At 41.0% G+C, this 19,703-nt stretch overlaps 1 protein-coding gene across 1 annotated transcript in view; it reads left to right on the forward strand.

Moving 5' to 3' along the window:
• The window catches only part of schip1 (schwannomin interacting protein 1), a 203,805-nt gene that overhangs the window by 66,297 nt on the left and 117,805 nt on the right, over positions 1 to 19,703 (forward strand). The gene's annotated exons all lie outside the window — the stretch shown is intronic.

The following is a 19,703-nucleotide window of genomic DNA, read 5'->3' on the forward strand; positions in this document are numbered from 1 at the left end:
AGTCAACAGGCAGGTTAAATCTCAGAGACGGCTGGGAGAGTTGTGTGTATGAGCACACTTAGGTGGTACTTGTCCACTCAGTTGCTACAGAGAAAAAGCTTTTACACAGAAGAAGACTGTTTGATTTGGATTCTTGTAGATAAAAGGGGCGTCAGATGGGGTTTGAGTGAAGAGAATTCAGAGTGGTGAGAAACTGGAATAAATGTGTGCTCCCTACAGAGCTGTTAGATTTACAGTAACGTGTGATGTGAGCAGCTGACAGTCAGCATTCAGACCAAGAAGGTTGTGGGGTAAAGTCACTCTGTAAGGTTACACACACACACACACACACACACACACACACAGTAAATATTGGTTGTGTTTGAGATCCTCCTTTGGGATGGCCAGGAAATGCTTAGCTCAGTGACTCAGACCTTCTGACAAAGGCGGATGATCATCACTGAGAGAGAGTGTGTGTGTGTGTGTGTGTATGTGTGTGTGTGTGTGTGTGCGTGCGTGCTTGCGTGCATGAGTGTGTGTGCGCATTAGCTCCCTAAGGTCAAGTGAAACAGAGGAGAGGGGTAGAGAGGAAAGGAAGATGAAAAACAGATGTTGGTTCACCGGTTGAATGTGCTGATGCTGTAGATCTGCTCTCCTCTGTGGGAAGGCTCGTCCTCTCCTCTCATATGAGCCCCTTTTTTTTGATCGATTGATCCCAGCACATTATATCTGCTATATTATCTTAACTCTGTTTCGCTTCGTGCACTTTCTCCCTTTTCTCTTTAGTTTATTTGATTATCTTTTCTTTAAAGTAATGCATTTGGCGGACGTGACAGCTCCACCTTGTTTGAATTTCTAACAGTTTCGTTTCTGTCGACCCAGCGATATATTTTCAATCCACATCAGGGTCTATACATTTACAGATGCACGCACGCAAGGATGGAGACACAGTGATGTGGCAGCCATCTCTAAAGTGATTGAATTTGTAACCTTTGTGCCTATAACATCAGTCTTTGACAAAACCTTGCTGCATGACACTGCAGCATATATGTGAGTACATTTGTTTTAGGGTGTGTGTGTGTGTGTTTGTGTGTGTGTTTGTGTGTGTGTGTGTGTGTGTGTGTGACCTTTCTTGTGTGCATTCGTCATGCTAGGTCTTTTTGTGTTTCTATACGCAAGCTATTTTTTCATCTTTTTCAAGAGGAATGAGTGTAATCTTCTCAGCCGTGTATGACTGACATATATTGACATGCGACTTTTTACTGCGTAAATGATCTTTAACACTGTAACTTAGCTCACTTATTGCCATGGCAATCCTGCAAAATAGAGCAGCCCTGGATATCTCTCTTTATGATCGATCCCTCTGCTCCATAGCAACACCATAGAGGGGAGGCAGGAATTATGGGTTTCATTAAAAAGGAACCTAACAAAACTCTGGCTTTTATGCCCAGATATGAATCAGCTGTCTAAATTTTATTGTTTCATAATACAGTACCGCATCAACACACAGCCCCCCACCCCGACCACCTACGAGAATATACACATGCACACACACCAGGGAGAGTGAGCACCCAGGGACAGGGGCGCATGGACACACAGACCACTACTGCTTTAATTTCAGACTGTCTAGATGATAGATGTATTTTTATAGCCAGACATCAATCAATACTGTTTGGGGACTGGCCGAATGTTTTTCTAGCAGGATTGCCACTAAATTATTTGAGAAATGAGGACAAAAACAAAGATCCAGACAAAATCTAAACCAACTCGAGCAGTTTGGTTCTTTTTAATTCTTTAAACTTTGAGGTGTTTTAATCGTGGACTTCAGAATAAAATCCAGTCTCCTGTATTGCTTCTAAGCTCTCGTGCGGTTTGCATTTTGGGTATGGGAGCTGTCCATTGCCATGGTGCTGAACTGAGATCTCTCATGTAGTAACTGAGTGTTGACACTAGAGGGAGATCCAGTATCATAGTGTTTTTTTTTTTACTTTTTTGGGGACTGATTGGAGCAGTTGTACCTCACAGACATTTTTTTGAAAAGCAACAACCTCTCAACCATCTCAAAAGTTATATAACTCTAGTCATGTGTTACCTACCGTGTGCATCTGAATATGTAGCTTGGTTGTACTCGTCAGGAATTTCTTCACCTTTAGGCGTATCTGGGCCACATAATTCTACAAATATGCAACAATAGTGCCTAAAACTAGTTAAATCTTATTGCCATATCAGTTCAGCAAGGCAATTATGAAGGCGCAGAATTTTGTTGACTTGCACACATTCCTCTGTGTGTATATGTGCATGTGTGCATGCATCCATGCATGTTGGCTGGTGAAGGGCACACAGTGGCAGGTTAGCCCATCTGGCCTGCTAAGGTGCAGTGAGACTGGGCCAAACAGAGCAGTACCGCCTTCCCTGTCTGCCAGCTGTCACGCTTCTCCATCTCTGTCCTCTGCATCAATGCTCTCTGAATGTTCCCTTCCTCCTCCTCTTTTCTGTTATGTCATTGTTTGTTTTTTGCTTTGTCTCAATAATCAGTTCCTTTTGCCCGTATGTAATGTCTTACTCTTTTTCCTCATTTCTTTCTTCATGCTTCAATCGAGCCTCTCTCGTCCTGGCTCTTTTTTTTTTTTTATCACTTGCTCACCCACCTACTGTTCTCCTGGCTTTATCGGGTCATGCAGCTGCAGCAACAGCTCTGGACGACTGGCAGGAGAGATAAAAGAGGTTAGACAAAGTTTGGGGAAATTGGGTGAAGTTACTGTATGTACAGCACCGGTACATACAGTAAAGCAGTAGTCGACTCCACAGGGATAAGAGACATTGAGCAGTGTTGCACTACCTATTCAGGTCTACAGGTTGACTCCTAGGTCTGCTAAGACTAGTCCTTAAATAACCGTCTGACTTTTTTGTAGCTGACTCAAATTCATTATTACACAAAGCATCGGAACTTCTGCAGATTACTGAGCCAGCAGCCTGCACAGACTGTACCCTGTGTCAAAGCATTTAGCCCCTCACATTCATTTTCACCCATCTAATCCAATGCAGGGAACAAATCGTTGCCCTGTCACTGAGCTCGCATAATTTTAATCCTTGCAGTCTTTTTCTATTCTGTACAAGTCAATCTTTCATTACTATAGGTTGAAGAAAGCAGGGAAGGTCACATATCGCAGCACCCCAGTATAATGGCTAGTATACTAAGATGTTAGCATTGTTATTGTATGAATGACTCCCCCTCAGGTTCACCGTGTCCCTATTCTGTTGTATTTACTATACATTAACCTCATCCTGTACTATTCACTGATAGATGGACAAAGGCAGCTCAGCAATCTTCAGTCACACACTGGAAAGGAAAGTGCTTCAGTGCCACTTTGAACTTACTTCAAGGTAAAAGTCACAATGTATATGAAATGATGATGATGATGATGATGATGATGATGATGATGAGCATCATTATTATCATTATTATTATTATTTAGCAGTGAATGTATATGAAATCAAAGTCCCACCTTCAGACATGAACAAAACATGACATAACAGAAGCCACAGATAATGAAGAGCATAGATAAAATATGACTATAAACCTTCAGTTTCCTAGAGACTAGGACATGTCACCAAAAGATTATTCTTTATCATTACAAAGTCCGCTATCAAGTCACTGGTCTACTGCACATTGTCATCCTTCCAAGCTGTGCCATTTCCCAATACACTTTCCCACTTCTCTTCTACTGTGGACCAGAACATCCCTGTGATGATTTATGGTAATTATGCAAATGCAACATAAGGCTTTGGAAATTAATGCTAACCCCCACCAGTCTCTTCATCACTGGAGGATGGGTGTAACTGGAGCCAATGCTTTTACAATCCTGTTACTGTAATACCGGGCACAATGCAAAAAGCCTAGGTCAGGCGATTAAGGATTCGCTTGAATTAGTTTGGGTTTATTGAAGCCTCATGGAGGCAATTCGCATGTTTAATCATTTTTCTTCATTCATTAGGTGCAAATTGATTGAGGAGGCAGAGTACAGATAGGTTTATACTCTTTCTTATTTCTCAGGAGTGATGCTGGGTGTGTAGGCTGCCGATTTAATTGACATAATCCCTCTTGTCATAATGTCTTACCTAGATAAGATGTACTGTATGGTAGCGCTGTAGGTGTGGGTGTGCTGGGTCCCCACTGTGTCTGAGGTGGGCCGGGCACAGTGACAGGCCTGGCAGGATGCAAGAAGACTGCTGTGACACACCAGCCAAGGTATTGATTGACAGAATCATTAGTGACCTCTCACTACTCCATCTCCGCCTTATGTGGAGAAAGTCTCGCCCTAGATCTAGAAGCTACAGAATAAACATGCTCTTGTGACTTAAAATAATGTCTTTTCTGTCCGAGAACTCCAACTCTTGGTTTCTTGGTAAATGCTTTAACCCCCTCAGACATGTGAAGGGGATTCATATGGCTCTTGTAATTATGTATTAGGAAAGAGCCTTCAGTGCAATAATGTCTGATGGGGGGCAGCGAAGCCTGACTCTCTGCTAATCACCTGCCAACAGCAAGTCAGGAACATTGGCCCTTTCACACCAGGGACATGTCATGTCATTCGCTCTCTGACGTGCATAATACATATTATGTCCATGTGACATGCTGGACGTGTGTGTGTGTGTGTGTGTGTGTGTGTGTGTGTGTGTGTGAAGGAGCATGTATACAGGAGGATGGGGGTGGACGTAAATGCACTATGAATCTTAATTAGTCACCCTGGAGCATGTTCTTTCTTCCATTAAGTGCTTAGAAGTCAGTTAAAGCTAATACAGCGTCGGTTCAAAAAATGATTTGCATTGAAATCTGCATTGTACAGATGTAGATGTTTGCGGGGCAGTTGTTTAGCTCTTGCTTCCGAGTGACGTCATGTTGTATTTGTATTATCTAGTAGAATCCACAGGGGGTCACTATTCTACTTTTATGGGACAGATGGCCAAATAGCTGGGAGTAGCCCAGACCCGGTAAAACCATAGGTCAAAATGAATCCAAGCTCAACTCTGGGGGTTATTCTTCTGCTTCTATACTGGACATCAATAGAGTATCAATCTGGATTTAAAAGCATGATGTATGCAGATTTAGAAAATCTGTTCCAAATTGTTGCAACTGCTTTTGATGTTATTGTGGAGAGGACACTCTCAGTCAGCAGTCTTTTTTCCTTTGATAATGCTAGTGAAGAGCCTCTTCTTTTAAAGATAATAACTCATTATCAGCATATTTGTAATTAAAGAGAGGTGAGCTGCTGTTTTGTATTTCAGTGACTTATCTAGGACCCCCCCCCCCCCCCCTCTCTCTCTCTCGCAGTGTTTCTCTTCTATCTTCCGTCCTCTGCCTCTTCTCTGTGAGCCTTTTAATTTCACGATACTTCAATTAAATATTAAAGTGTTTCAGGTTTACATCAGACTTGTGAACAAGCTGCTGGGTTTTTCCAGCCTGCCTTGCATATATAAATAAATATCCCTTACCTTTTTTTCCTTTTCAATTAAGCATCAGCTTTACTGACATGATATATAGATATATCTATGTTGCCAAAATCACCAATCGTGATGAATAAGGAAATGTGGTAATTGTAAACAATGCTGGTTTGGGGCCGTAAGCAATATGTGACTCCCAGCATTGGGATGAAAATGTTATTATATAAATACTTGCATTTGAAAAACCAAAGTAGTGTATTGTTTTACTGTATATAGAATTAGGCATCAAAATGAAGGTCATTTGTATGCTTTCTACTTTCTTTTGTTTTTATGCCAGAGGCATGTTTGCTGGTAGTCTGTCTGTGCGTCTGTCCATACGTCCCATACTTGTGAGTGTGATGTCTCAGAAATAGCATGAGGGAATTTCTTCAAATTTCTCTCAAGACTTCATCCCACGCAAATATCTTATAAGATAAAATTATGAAGTAATGACATTTTATATCCAAAATGAAAAGGTCAACTTCTGTGTGATCTCATTATGATCTGCAAAAGCACTTTTCTGACCATTATTCAACGTTATAACTCAGACACAGATGGGCAGATTGTGACCATATTTCACCACATTTGGTCAGATACTGACTTTGTGAATGGTGGTTAATCTTGGGTGCCCACCTTGAAGCTGCTGTGACTGTGCCCGGTTCAAGATGTTTGTGAACCATTCACATTTTAGAAATTGTAGCTTCTTTGCAGCTGACCTCCACACCTTGATGCCACCACCCCTGCACACTCTGCAAGGAACAGAGCACAGGCTCCTACATAATGATGCAAGATCTGCAGAGGCCTGTTGCTCAAAATGAAGGATCTCAAGTGTTCTCAAGAAAAACAGTCTGCTCTGTATCTTCCTGAACAGAGCTTCAGTCTTGTGAGTCCATTCTAGTGTTTTATTGATTTGGACCCGAAGGTATTTGTATTTCAGTCCACCCTCTTCACTTTCTTCTCCCTAGATGACAACCAAGACAGGTGGCCTCCTATTCCTCTGGTAATCCATCACAAGCTGATTGGTTTTGCTGATATTTAGCCTCTGGTGATTGTCATTGCACCTTATGACGAAGCTCTCTATCAATCCTCTGTACTCTTTCTAAAAATAGTCTTTAAGTGAAGACATTCTCTCTGCGCATTATTCACTGGAATCATGAATGTCAATATAGTGATAAATACCTTTTTATTAACTTCATTCAAAGTCGTCTCTACAGGAATAATATGAGTCTAGATAGACATGGATGGTCTCTCTCTCTCTCTCTCTCTCTCTCTCTCTCTCTCTCTCTCACTAAGAGTGCCTTCACAACTCTCTGATCCCTAAACCACCACCACATTCTCTCATTGATCTCCACTTGCCCAGCTACACAGCCATAACTGATCATTAATGTCCGATTGGGGACAGTGGTGATATGAAGAGCAGCAGCCTGATACAATTACGAATCATTTTAGCTCTGGAATCTATTGATTGGGGCTTTGCAAAGGTAATCAAGGCCACATTAGCCACATACAGACAATCCATGAATCCAAGACGATTCCATTTAAGATTTCTGTAAGAACTATAAATGGACCATTCAGCTGACGGATAAAGGACACAATTCACTGATGAATGCTGATAAGCATGAACTACACCTCAGGTCTGTCCTCATTCATAGTGTACAGTAGAACTTCATGAATGTAACGTAAGAAATAGAGGATTGTTTAATTTTTATTCAGCATTAAGGGCAGGTAAGATAGCGAAAGTTCAGTCAGCTTCACCAAATTATTTTTCTTTACCTTTATTTAGCTCTCCATCAGTTCATTTGTAAAAGCATGCATCACTTGGGGTGGATATCACACATTGCAACATGTGGAAATGTATCTTCATTACCAAAAAAACCATTCGTCATCAGTCATTTTGTATGTAAAAGACGTTGGTATTATTTATCCACAGTCCATCAATCCAGTTCAATATCTGCTATCTAATAGTGGAAATCCCATTTTGGAATGAAACATAATATTTATTATATCAGACACTACCTGATTCCAAAATGTAACAACATAAACTCTGCTGTAGCTCATTAACTTTGCCAGTGCACATGAACGCACATAGGGAGAAAAGAGGAAAGGGGAAGTGTATTGCCATGTCGTATATGTCAAAAGCTGTGAAATGTGTGTGCGTGTGTGTGTGCGAGACACTTTGTGTAAAGGAACAGCCTGCAGCACTGTGCATATCCAGCCTCATTTACCAGATTCCACTCCTCCATTATCAGCCAGATCATTATCCTCTCTCCTTTCTGCCCTCTCACTTCTACTGGGACTTAAGGTGGTACATCAAAATATCAACACACACATCTCACTCACCCTCTCTCACCCAGAATGCCTATTATTCTGCACTGTAATTACATGTGAACCACAAAAGCAACCAGCCAGGTGTGCATAAGCATGTATGGGTGCAAAGTGTTGCTATTTTTCAGTCTTCCTGTGGCAGTTGAATGAAAAAATAAGGTTAGTTCGGCTGTTTGTGTGGGCATGTGTCTTCAGTCCTGACACCAATGGTTTGCAGGTCAGAGCTGATGTTGTGTGTGCATCAGTTTAGAAGGGTACGGGTATGGAGATGCAGAGATGTGATTAACTCTGCCACCAGTGGAATACTGCTCACTCATTGTCTTCTTTCATGCATACGTACAGTATATCGCACTGCTGAGGATAATAGAATGTAGTTTATGTTGCCCATCAAGGTCACATAGGATGGATTTGCTCATGAAAGGACGCATTTGTCCATATACGCAAGCATAGATAGGAAATGGAAAATTAACCATTCCCTGGCTTAGGAAAGATTAGTGAAGGGAGTTAAAGTAACCCAAATGATTTCAATAGTGATTTTGAGTTTTTCCCCCAAGTGTTTCTGTCTGATTGTGTATGCTGCTGCATTTTTCCTTTTTCTTTTCAAAATGACAGCCTTCTTCTTCTCCGTTTCTGTGCTTTTTACTGCCTCGGACCAGGCAGTGAGTCTTATTTCTGAGAAGTTCGCTATTCAACTTGAACAATCCCACTGCTTATTCAGCCCTGTGAGATCCCACTAATAGTCACAGTAGCTGCTGAGGCGTGGAACAGTAGGTTACACCAAACCGACTCTGGAAATATATTAGACAGCGCGGCTCCATGCAACGTCGATTGTTGTGTATGTGTATGTGTCTGCTTTCTGTGATGTGACCATCTAAGCTGTGATTTTTATTAAAATACTGAACATGCAGGCTATTTGAGAAGGAGAGAGGGAGAAAGGGAATTTTGTTTCTCGGTTTATTGGTTTGGCATTTAGAGACTGGAGAAATCCCGGGAAGAAAAAAGGAGGGAAATGTATTGAACAGAAGGGAGATAAAAAGAGGGAAGAAAGAGCCTATTCTCCTTCCCACTGAGTGGTCTGGTCTCCAGAGAGAAATATACTGATTTGTGATTAATGAAAAGATGGAGAAGAGGCTTCCTTTCTCTCCTTTTCTCCCTCATTTTCTTTAACCCCCCCCTCCCTTTCTCTTTCTAGCCTAACTTTCTCACCCAGAAAATCCATCTCGGTAATGATGTCTGTGTGTTGGGAGTGATTATGGAGGAGATAAAGAGAGAAATCAGCCAATAAAAGGAACACAAAAACATTCTACAGTATTATCATCACACAACCACTCTACAAGCAAATGGAGATAAGGTGTTATCATGAAGGAAACACCTGACCTCTTGCAAAACACAAAGTCATAACCTTCTTCCTGTGTAACTTTCTCTCCACTTTCAAAACAAGTTTGCATAATATGCGTCACCAATCTAGCAAAGCCGTAACAAATCAGTAAGCAAGAAATTGAGACCAACTTCCACAGCCTCTGTGTTTAAATGATTCAAGTAGGCGCTGATGCAGTAGACACAGTATGTTTAGATGCACAGAGGGAGTTTTAAAGGAGATATACAGATGGAGGGAATGAGGGAAATCCTGAGTTGTGGTGAGTTCCTTCATGCCTCATTAGCCCTGTAAACTGATATCAGATGTGCTGTCCTTATCATCACCTCCACCACCGCCTGTCACACAGCGCACATCCATGAGCTCCGCTGATATCACATGGCATTTCTTCCTTATTTAGCCAGTGACAAACAGAGCAGGGAGAGCGAACGATGCGGCTGACAGAGAGGGAAGTTTGTCTTTAAACTGAGCTCACGCGAAACAGGTAGGCAGGGGAAAAAAAGTTGAAAGCAAGCGAAATACGAGAGTTGTACGATGTGTAGAGATGGAATAGGGGTGAGCAAGAGTATCATCATGAGATCCACCTGGAAGATCAGAAGCCGCGGTGCTACGCTGCACACGCCTGTCACAAGGGAGACCTCACCCGCCATTCACAGAACATTATTCATGGAGAGCAAACTGTTTTAGTATCTGGAACATAGAGGCATAGCGGGAAAAATGGTAATTATAAAGAGAAATGGCATTTCTCCTGAAATGCAGAGCGTTGTCATGACAAGGTCTGAATTTATGCAGTGACAGAGTTTTAAGGTGAAAGGAATTGCCATGTAGGGTTGAGGCAGTAGCAGAAGGGTCACGTAAGAGTCAGGGAAAAGAACAAGTTTGAGAAATGTGATTGTGATGTGATGTTAATCAGCAGGACCATCCTTAGCTGGTGCTTAAATTCAAAGACCTTACTGGAGTTTTAAGCTTTTCACTCTGTAGCATCACAAGTTAGTTAGAGAGACCTTATTCTGTTCCTGTTCCAGATGTTTCTTTCAGTAAACCCAGAGTTGATGGCTATCTATTGGTGAAGACAGGAACAAGCATTTAACCTGTAAAACAAGCTTGTCTTTGTGTTTAAACTTCCTCTGCTCCACTACAGTCTGATATGTCTGTTCACATTACTGCAGCTGATGTATCTAACCAGAGATCACTTAGTTCGCAATCAATCCTATCTTCTCTCCTGGGCAACACTCCGAGATATCCGAATCCTTCCACTTGGGACAAATGCTGCCTCCTCACATATTCAGTCTTTCCTCATCGATAGAAATGGTAAACTACATCCTCCAAAATGACTACTAAGTTGGATGAACAGCTCTCCAACAGTTTCAGCAAACAAACAGCATAAGAACCATCAGGTAGCATTTACTGTTGTATTTTACTGCACATTTTCAGGCTTTTTATTCAAGTATTCAGGTTGTGTTTGTTTGCGTACTCAACAATATAGCACTGGTTGCCTCAAACACAGATGACAATGTACCCTTGTTGTATACAGAATGACAGCAGACGTACTGTACCAGACTACAGCGTCTGCATATTCACATCAACTGTCTAAGAAACGATGCATGCAGGATTCATAGAGCAAACAGAGAATGCCTGACAGCTTTGATATGACAACACTTCTCTCACGTAGAGCTCTGCGGTCTGAAAATCAGTCACTCGCTGAGTTCATGAACTCTGGGAAATCTTGAAGAGAGGGCGAGAGAATAAAGCAACGGCAGAAAGATGTGGTATGTGGGGGATAGAGTACGAGAGAGAACACGGCAAATGTGAGGGAAGAAGAGACGTCTTTCCAAGAACTCTTTCAATCCTGAACAACTCTTCAGTGGCTTCTCACTCCTGTGGGGAGAACAGAGGTTTTGCTGAGAAAGGAGATCACTTCACTATTAAGACGAAGACATTTCAACTGCTTTGTAGTAAGCAGATCTCACCAGGGACTAGCAGAGGTAGAAAGTTCAGCAGGTACAAGCAAGGAGAACCTTACTAGTTTAGAGACGGGGAAGTTTGCCAGTTCCAGTTATGTTTTATTAATTGCAGTTCTGGAAATGAGTATCTTGCCAAACGTCATTGCTATACTGCTATATAGGGTCCTTTCTGTCCAATATTTGTGTTAAACAAATTTATTATCACTTACTCTGTGCACACCAGCTGTTTTGCTCATCAATGCACATAAATATTTCATTGAATAGTTTCCATTCTCCAGTCAAGCTGTCTCCCCACCATAAAGGCTAGTGTATGGAAATGACCGGAGTCTCTCTGGCATAGTAAATATATTCAAATCACACAACATCAATCACAATATTTATCTAATACATGACTATACCAACATCCCGTATTTGCATGTGTTTCAGAGTTTTTTTACAAATTCAATATTGTGCTTTTACAAGTACCATTTTGAATGGAGGAGCCCTCTCTGCATGTATAATTCAGCACAAAAATCCTCATTCAACACAGCTGTGTCGGGTTTCCAGTATAAATCTATCTTGTTCAGTGAATGAGGGCAGAATAGTATGCACAGCCACCATATTTCAGTCAACAGCCGTAATTAAATGACAAATGACTAAGCAGACACTAATTTGTTGAACAGGACTTGATTTGATATATCACTGCAGTCAAGGGCATAAGAGGAGTTTGATGTTACCACCATGTGCAGAAGGAGTGTCTGCTGGGGGACATAAATACTGGAATTTGATGAAATCCCATCATTAGGGATATCCTGTTTTTGTCAAGTGCATTCAAATTAAGACTGATTTTGGTTAACCTCAGATGCATTTTTCTTAACAAGATAAGACGTCTCAGTGTTGCCAGAACACTTGAATTATATCATGTAACCTGAATGCAGTTTAAAATAAGCAAAGAGTTACTATCATTACATTAATACAAGGTGTAGATCAATGAAATACTCCATCATATATTACTACATAAAACATGATCTTCTAATGTGAAAGTGAAACTGATTTTAAGAGGCACTGCTGGTGTTTATCTCTTAGTCTAACTGGTGTGAATGAAGTGGACAAAATAGCAGTCTAATACAATACAGTTCAACAGCACCACACAATGCAGCCTCCAAAATAGCCATTGTTTAAATAAAAACCTCCATGAAGCTAGGATATATTGCAGTACTGGTGCATTACACTGTGTCAATTTTAGCTAGGTGTACTTAATAAACTGACAACTGTCCAAGGCTTGAGAAACTACAGACAAATACAGACTCAGAAGGAGATTAAAAGAGTTTGACAGAGAGCAAACTTTATCGTTTCAAGGCGAGCAGACACATATTTCATCAAGTCCTGTGTGAGCGCACACAGACTGGTGTTAGCTTGTGTGATTGCTGGTATGCCTGCATTTGCTATTAAGTAGAACTCACCGGACCGTGCTTCCATATGGCTGGGCTCTACGCAGCCAGTGTCATGCCAGTTATGCACTGAGATTAGCTAATTCACTTTTCGTTAAGGAAGATTGCTCTGCCCATAGCTTACTTTGTTCTGTCCAGCACTCATTTCTCTCTCTGTAATGATGGAAAGTCTGTCTATCCTGCTGTATTCACTACAAACAACCCTATGAATGCAGAACGTGTTGGCAGGGGACAAGATTTTTGGTATCAGAAGCATTTAGATTTTTCTTTGTTGTCCAATTACTATTGACCAGAGGCTAAAGGATGGTGTTGGTGCAATTATCCAAACAGCCGTTTACTAAACTGGCATTTGCTGTGATGAAGTACTCAATTTATCATAGTCTTCATAAAGACTCAATTCTGTCAACTTACTTGCCAAGGACGTCCACTCCTCTATCACGCTGATGAGACCAAATCATCATCAGACGATAGCCAATAAGTTCCGATATTGACATTGCTATGGTTCAGATTTGTGCATGTCCTGAAGTCAGAAAGGTCCATATGTGGTGGGAAAAAAGTGAAAGTATGGCTAATTTTATGATGCTTAAATAGGAGAGGATTCTAATTCGCAATATATTAATGTGCAAAACACACTACATAATAATAATAATAATGATAATAAAACTACACACCTTTCCCTTAAAGACCTCTCACCACTAAGCACTGTATAGCATTAGTAATCAACAGCATGTGTGATTTTGCAATAATGATCTGCCTTAAACACAGTAAACACAAACAGGTGTCCCTAACAGTTTGAAACTGTACCTGCGAGGGATTTTCCATCCAACTGTCATATCAGTGAACCGGCATTCATCTCTGCACAGCTAATTATTCTGTAGCAGAGAATGCATAGCATGGCTGTTTGGATCCATTTCAACAAGCAGACCGCATGTGCTTAACCATCCGCCACGTGCAGTGGAGAAGTGGAAACCTTTCACTACAAATTGCACCACAACACCAATGCTTTTGTTTTAAAGTTGTTTTTATCACAGGTTGCTAAGATCATCTCACTTGTGATGCATGTGATGGCGTGTGGGTGTGTTCTGTATGTTTGTGCATCTCAGGGCCCTCACACTTTGGTCCCAGCCTAACACATGTCCCTTTGATCAGCTCCGATGTTTAATTATACTAAACAAGATAAGACCGTGTCCTCCATCTGAACTGTTTCAGCTTTGTCTCCTACTCATCTATCTCTAATAGAAAACAGCTGGTCTTATCATGGGAAGGAATGCAGTGTCTTATCCCAAAAGACTTGCTATCATAGCTCCTTGTGCTCTTTTTATGCTCCTTTGCAGGGGCTGATTTACAATCAGTGCCCAGCTATGGTACTTATATATGGTTTTGTGCCGTCCGTCAACTGTGTTATGTGAGGTAACAGTGTCTCTGAATGCTTTATTAACACAGATGTTCACCTGACAGACAGAATGTCAGGCAGATAAAAGGAGAAAGACAAAGAGTCTGCAACAGATTCCTATACAGTGTATGGAACTGTAGACTGTTGTCTTGAGTTAAAAAAAAGATTTACGGTATAAAACCTAGCAGTTGACAGAGATGAAAACAAATGGGAAAAGAGGGCCACAACACATCCTGCATGCTTTAACCAACCCAAGAGCATGCTGAATGGTAGATATAGTAGAAATGAGACGGGCGGAGAGAAAATATGAGTTATGGAATCTGTAATGAATAGTCTCAATGACACCAGTAGCTGCCAGATCACATAGTTTAGCTCAATCCATCACTAAAGGAACATTTTTAACTCTTCCCCCTGCTGCTGAAATATGAAAATCACAGCTACTCTGTCCGATTTTAATACTGAAGCCATCGATTCACTGGCTGCTATCTCACCACCGCCTTAATTACATGATATCTCACGTGCTATCTGCCCTCCCGTCTAAGCCTGGTCATCATTCAGTATAAGATGAGTGAGATGAGCCCATTCTAATTAAATAAGAGTGAGAGACGAAGAGAGATTACAATACCAGTGTGTGCGATGAGACCTAGGAGGGAATAATGTCTATATTTGGCTGTCACAGGGTTTATGAACTGCCTAGATGTGGAGTCACACCACAGTTATATAAGATGGCTGGCAAAAGATATGAAACCAGCCTCAATAGAGACGTCTGCGCCAAACAAGTGTTGTTTATTTAACCATAAAAAAACTGAAATACTGCAATATTTCATACTGCAAAGCGATATAATAAAGGGCACCCAGAGAAATAACTAATTTTTACCTCATTCAGTAAACAGGAACACACATGCATGAACACAGCAAAGGCTTTTGTGTTAGTAATTAGGATTCAGAAGAGGGGAATTATGGCATATTTTAGTAGTTAAAACTTATCTCACTGTAATTCCGTAATACTTTCTCTGCATGGTATGTGGTTGTAGAAATGAGCAGCTCAACAAAATCTTCCTCGCCAGCCTATAATAACAAGGTGACTCATAATTGCTGAAATTGATCAAATACAATGAATTCCCTAATGTAGTGCTGTGCTGAGCAGATGAGTTTCAGACTAAAACTGCACATGCACAGTACAGCTGAAGAAGCTGAATTTACAAGATTGGACATTTACACCAACTGTCTCTCTTTTGCCAGCAGTGGCAGAAGGCAGGAGGCACCTGCAGAGAAAGGAACAGCTCTGTTTTTTTGTGTGTGACAGCATGGGTGCTGCTGGAAAAACAGCTCACTCATGGTTCTGAAATAGTAAATATCTATAATCCCTGGCATGTTCCAGAGTCCCTGTCCAGCTGTACCCCCTTGAATCAATCAGTTTTCCTCCATTTGACATCCGTGTGCGTTTGAGTGTGCGCGGTCGTGTGGGTGGCCCCTGCGTGAAGGCATAGGTCTCAATCCTTGGGAGTGTTATCTCTTTAACGGAGCATGGAGCATCCTGTAGAGCTGATCAGCTGGGCAGCCATCTCTCTCACAGTGGGGCACACACGCACACACCAGTCAGAAACCCTCACTGCTTTGCTCCCGAAGCAAATTGAAGAGCTGCAGGTATCCTTGAGAGGAAAACATGGGGAAAGGAGGGATTAGAGTGAAGAAAAGTGCTGGAGTGCAGTTTTACTGAATACCAGGATGTTGTTTCGTGTTTTTAATTAATTTCACTGATGCTCATTCCTCTTGGTATGTCCCATCCCGTCCAATGTGTTATCCTGCATGTACCCCCAACTAAGGTGAAAAACACTATAAAGGCAAGTGTGATCAAACCTGACCGCAGTTTGTACCCGGTTCACACAATATGTCACATGGCTGAGGCTTCACTTCCAGGGAGTCCTTTGAACTCAGGCCACCACCAAACTCCCCTTCATTGATTTAAAAGTGCCTTCTTTGGATGTCCTTGGAAGAAATAACAGAGAAGAAAGTTCCTCTTCTTTCCAGGTAATATGGTTTTAAATTCAGTGAGATACAAGGGTAAAGCTCCTCAGAATCCAGTATGGTATCATTTAAGGTCAAAACCTTTTATTTAGGGTTGCTTCAGTCTCTTTTTATTTGAACTCACAGCACATGGCCTCATGTGCTCCTCTGACTGCCCTACTGCCTGCCCTGCTCCTTTGGGCTTTGTTCCCTGATCTGAAGACACAGGCGACCATCACGGCTCTGCCTTAGACAGTTTCGCAGCAAACAGTGGCTTGTGACTTCACACTGTTGAAATCAACTCGGATAAGAGGATTATGGGACTGAGGACGACTGAACAGGACGTTTAGTGTCGGCGCCCAGAAATAGCCCGATCAGCAGCTAAGGGTTATTAGGCAGCTCCCAGACTTAAAGACTGGCTCTGTCTCTCATTTATTGTGCTTCATCGACTTCTCCCATCCTCCTTTTTTGCCTCTCATTCCTGCCACTTTTCCGATTCCTCTTGACTTTCTGGGCAGTCTTATCTCCTTGCTTTATCACCACTAATTTATTTACCTCGTCCCTGTTATTACTTCTGTATTTTAGCGCCTTTTCTGTTTAACTTAGTCCCATCCTCCTCTTCTGTTATTCTTATTCTTTTTATTCTTATTTCATTCATCAATGCGCCAACATGGGCATAATATCGCAGCTTGAATTTATCAAAAACTTGTCTAAACTACTGTCTGGTTAGAGGTAATACTGTGTGCGTTCGTGTGTTCACAAGGACGGGGGCTATTTTTCTTCCTCTTTTTAGTGCCGTTGATTTAAAGCCAAGAAAATATATGTTCAGCTCTCCTGCCTTAATGTGTGCGGAATGGCTGAGTGCTATAAAAAAGAACCTTAATTGCACCGCATCTGAAAGGAGCGGGCAAAGTGACGATCCCCCAAGGACCCCCCAATACAAGAGGAGATAATTACTCAGGGAGCGACAGAGAGACACAGTCACCACCTTGCTCTCCTTATGGAGCATCAGTCATGCAGCCTGGATAGATTATGTTGTAAAACTATGATATCAAAAGAAAGAGGAGAAGAGTTCGTGACTGTTCAAACTTTCACTTTAGGTCTGTCTCTGTTTGCCATATGAGGTGTAATGTCTGATAATCCACAGTTCACTTGATGGTGCTGCTCTCTATTTGCAGTCACAGAATGACTTTTAGCGCCAGTTGGTCTTAATGTCAGAGAGAAACCAGCATGATGTTTTGCCCTCAGGGACTGAGGAGACTTAAGTGCCTGGCTCGCTGCTTCTTTATTTCACTTTTTATTTGTTTAAGCATTTCAAAATGATTACTGCAGTGCATGGTTGTAATGCAGTCACAATGGAAATATTTGATTACAGATCTACTAAGATGACCTTTTGCTTATTGAGAGAAGACTCAGCATGAATGCAGTATCAGCAGTGCCCTGCCTCAGATACACAGTACAGCACAGATCAACACAGACAGCTTGTAGTAAGGGATAGTTATTGAATCTCATTGCTTTTTCACTTTAATGTGTACCTAATACAATGTAATGTGGAGCATCACCTATTGAAAACCATCACTTACCAGAAATTACCATCTAATGTTCTTGCTGGTGTTATTTTTTGATCTGATATTCTATTTTATTATCACAAATGTTGTCATTAGACAACACGTCTGCACTCAAGAGGTAATGAAGTAATGAAACAAAAACAGGGACAAAAATGTATAGCAATAACTTGCCTTGCTCGTGGTTTGATCACAAACTGCTCATGTCTGCCTTTTAGGAGATTAACTGTTACAGACGGCAGTGGTGGAAAACTGATTAGATTATTAAAAGTAACAATCCCTTCATACAAAAAATACCAGTGAAGGTCTGTACTGAAGTATTATCAGCAAAATGTACTCGAAGTCTTTGAAGTAAAAATACTCATTGTTCAACAGAATAGCTTATGTCGTGTTATACGTTTTCAAGTATTTGATAATTGTCACTGCTACACAGCACTATTTTAATGTTGTAGTTAGTCCAGGTAAAGCTAATATTATATATATTTATATATATATAAATATTTTAGATGGTGGTTTAATGGATCTACAAGGTAACTTCTTACTATAGCTGTCAAATAAATGTAATGGAATAAAAGAGTACAATGTTTCTCTCTGAAATATATTGACATACAGGTATAAAGTAGAATAAAACAGAAATTCTCAAGTGATAATAGTACTTACATTCAGTACTTGAGTAAATGTACTTGGTTACTTTCCACTGCTGACACTGCTGGTGTTGAGCACTTGTACAGACGGGGGAACATTTATCATTCATACTCCTTGCCCTGCTTTTCACAACTGATTTGAATTCGTAACTTTCCAAACATACAATCACTATCCTCTTGAGTGTCTCGCCTTTAGGCAGCTGCTTATCCAATGCACTGTATTGTGCTTTGGCATATGGATGGTATTGGTGCAAATGTCGAAACAGCCTTTTACTAAACTGACATTTGCTTGTGATGAAGTGCTTCATTTAGTTTAGTACTCAGTCTTCATAGGGACTCTGGAAAACACAGCTCTGTCAACTTACTTGCCAAGCCAAGGACCTCCACTCCTCTGTCATGCTGATGATGACAACGCTTTAACTTAAATCCATTAAAACTAAAACAAATGTAAGAACAGAGCAAGGGTAATCAATCAGACAGTGACTGGAGTGAGTGTGTTTATTTGTTAAGGCGAAAAAGAAAGATGGATAATAGATTCCAGCCAATTATGGCTGAACTTATGTACAGAGGAGATAAGGAGAAATGGAGTCAAGTTTATCGATAGATGAGAGAATGTTTGCTCCGAACTTTCATATTAAATGTTAACCATGGAGATTGATTCCCTGTTCATAGATAAATTGCTTTATTTTGCACACACACATCAATCTCAGAATACACTGGCTATCGTCTGACGACTATTTAGCCTCTGAGGACAAGAGCCAATGTTTATGGGCTTCCATTGTAGCCAGCTGATATCCGGGTAACGGCCAGGCGACATTTCAGCTGATCTCTATGAACAGATATCTGCATATGAATGCGGATACATTTTTAAAAAGCTAATGAAAAGCTATAGCTGATGGGTTCTTAGATTGCTTTTCTAACAGTGTGTTCTGCCTTTTTCTCTTCATACGGACTGTTGCCCAAATGTGATTAGTCAGTTTTCTTGGACTACAAATAGACTATAAACAGAAACCAGAATGCTGTTTACAGAGAGAAATACATCATTCAGTAAGCATTTTAAAATCAATGCTTAAATCTGTTGCCTGTGATGTTTTTACAGTGCGACATTGCCTTATATGTGTACGCACGCAGACATGATGCATCTTTAAGCAAAGCTGTAAGCATCAAAACGTTGTGCTGTCTTGTGTGTGATGTTCTTTGCATGTACAAAAGCTCTAGTAACTTTTAAGCTCTGCTATGCACTCAGTCAAACCCACAGAAGCCATTTATTCGCTCAGCAGGGGGGAGAAGGTATTCATTCCGTATTCCAATGCCATTCGTTGCTGCAATCATCTTTCACTTGTGTCGTTTTTGTGTAATTTAGACAAGAAATAACTTATTTAGAGTGGATTTCTTTTAGTCCATCAAACAGTAAAACCACCACTGTCACCTCTGGCCTTTAACTCTGCAGTGGTCTGTCCAGGTGTCAAAGCTTTACAGCTGCCATGTTAAGCGCACTGATGTGGACTGTGCTGTTGAAATTTCATCACAGCTGTTCTTA

The sequence above is a fragment of the Pempheris klunzingeri genome, chromosome 4 (assembly GCF_042242105.1).
Source record: "Pempheris klunzingeri isolate RE-2024b chromosome 4, fPemKlu1.hap1, whole genome shotgun sequence".
NCBI lineage: Eukaryota > Metazoa > Chordata > Actinopteri > Acropomatiformes > Pempheridae > Pempheris > Pempheris klunzingeri.